The sequence below is a fragment of the Malurus melanocephalus genome, unplaced genomic scaffold, assembly GCF_030028575.1.
Source record: "Malurus melanocephalus ecotype Western Australia unplaced genomic scaffold, MMel_1.1 scaffold_1467, whole genome shotgun sequence".
In the NCBI taxonomy this organism is placed as follows: Eukaryota; Metazoa; Chordata; class Aves; order Passeriformes; family Maluridae; genus Malurus; species Malurus melanocephalus.
In genome coordinates this window covers 12,430-14,507 of record NW_026624699.1, presented here as the reverse complement: position 1 = coordinate 14,507, position 2,078 = coordinate 12,430, and positions in this window count along the sequence as shown.

The window sequence follows — 2,078 nt, the reverse complement described above, 5'->3', positions numbered from 1 at the left end:
AAAACGAGGTAAAAATCAAACGAGATTAAATGCTGATACCAATAGCAAATGATATGCTTTTTATTACATAAATGAAGGAAAGCGATAGAAAGGGAATAGTAGAGGACAGTCTGAAAAGCCAAGGTTACTTTAAAATTGTAGGACAGTTCACCACCACACTCTTGCTCCCTTTGCTGCTGCTGGTGGGGGGGAGCAAAGCGATTTGTGCCCTTTTTTTCTGCTGTTTGAAGCTCTTATCTGCCTGCTCCGATCTCAGGGTAGTTTGGTTGGAATGCGGCAGCCCCTTCTCTGAAATGCAGACACCGTGCCCGGTCCCTGCAGCCGAACTTTCAGGAAATCGTGGTGCCCCCAGCGCGGAAGGCAGGAGCAGGGGTAGGGGTTCCACAGCTCACTCGTGATTTGGGTGCACGGGTGCAGGACCGGGGGTTTCCCTCGAGTGGGCGGCGTCGGCTCTGGGCGGCCTCAGGGTGTCCGGCAGCAGGCGATGGTGGTGGGGGTGAGGAAGGCAAAGGCCAGGGATTGTGCCCTTCACTTTCCCCTCCACACTTTGCACTGGTTGTGCTTTCCTTTTTCTGGGTCTCAAGGCAGGATTTTCACCGTCCATCCTGCAGGCAGTGTTCAGGTGCTCAAGAGTGATTATGATAAGCAGTGATTATTATATTATAAGAGTGATTATGATAAGCAGATATAACGAGGAAGCATTTCTGAAGCCTTTCTCTTCCTCTCAGGCTCTTACACCAATCTGTTGTGCTTTATGGTTTAATATTAAATTTGACTCTCGCTCATCCCCTTGTCAGTGATTTTTTGGGTGATCTCAAGCACACTCATTTGGCACAGACTTGGATCCGAGTCCCGGCTCCAGGGGATTCCCATCCTTTCTCTCCCAATTCCCAGCCAGCAGGAGCGTCCAAAACCCCGGGAGTGGGGAGAGGAGCCGCTGCATCCGCAGGGAAACTGAGGCATGGAGAGCCATATGGAATGTCTGGGATGATCCCAAACTCTTTGGCCTTGGCTCGGTGGGAACAGGGAATGACAATCCAGGATGGAGGGAAGGACATGCGTTTGTGATTTTTCTGGGAAAGGCCAAAAAGCGAAATATTTTCATGGATTTTGGGAGATTGCAGCAGAATTGAGCTTTGGGAGCTTTTCCTCCTTCTCGGTTTCAATCCCTGGATTTGTTCTGGGGTGGGTCCGGGTTGGATTCCGGCATGGGGGAGTCTCGCTGCTGGATTCTGCTGGAGAAGTGGAATGAGAGAGGGAAGAAGAGATTCAAAGTGAATCAAATGGGATAAAAACCGCTCTGGAGCCGGGAGTGAGTGCTGGTGTAAAAGCAGTTCAGATCCTTCCCAGAATCCTGGAATTGCTGAGGTGGCAAAAGCCCTGGGAGATGAGGAAATGCAGCTTTGGAGTGGGAAGATGAAAGCACCTGGGGATCCGAGCTGATTTTTGGGAACAGGGAGTGGGAAAAGGGTCCCAGAGCCCCAAATCCATTCCCAAAGCCTCTGGCAGCAATCACAGGGATCCCAGGGAGGAGGAGCTGGATCAGACCTGGAAGCAAATCCCAAATCCTCCCATCGTCCCTGGGATCCTGCAGCTGCCCCTGGATCCCGGGAAGTGTCCCAGGCCAGGATCAGGATCAGGGAAGGTGTCCCAGACCATGGAATGGGATTTAAGGTCCCTTCCCAGCCAAACCTTTCCAGGACGTGACAATTCCATGAGGAATTCCTCTTTGCAGAGCTTTCCTGACGATGTTTTCCTGCAGGAAACTCCTGACTCAGAGCTGGTTCCACCAGTGTTTTGATGGAAAACCTCAAAGGCAGGCGCTGCACGGGCATTGCCAGAAATTTTCCGATGGAATTTGGCCCAGGGACATGTGCTGGTTGGATTTTGGGAACAATTAGGCAACCTGGACAGGTTTAGGTTGGATTTTGGGAACAATTCCTGTCTGGAAATGAATCCCCATGGCTGGAGGGATTGAAATGCCGGTGGATTTGGGGRGAYGTGGATCYGGGGTGGCCTTGGCTGGGAATGGTTGGACTCCACAGGCTCGCAGGGCTTTTTCAGCCTCAACAATTCCC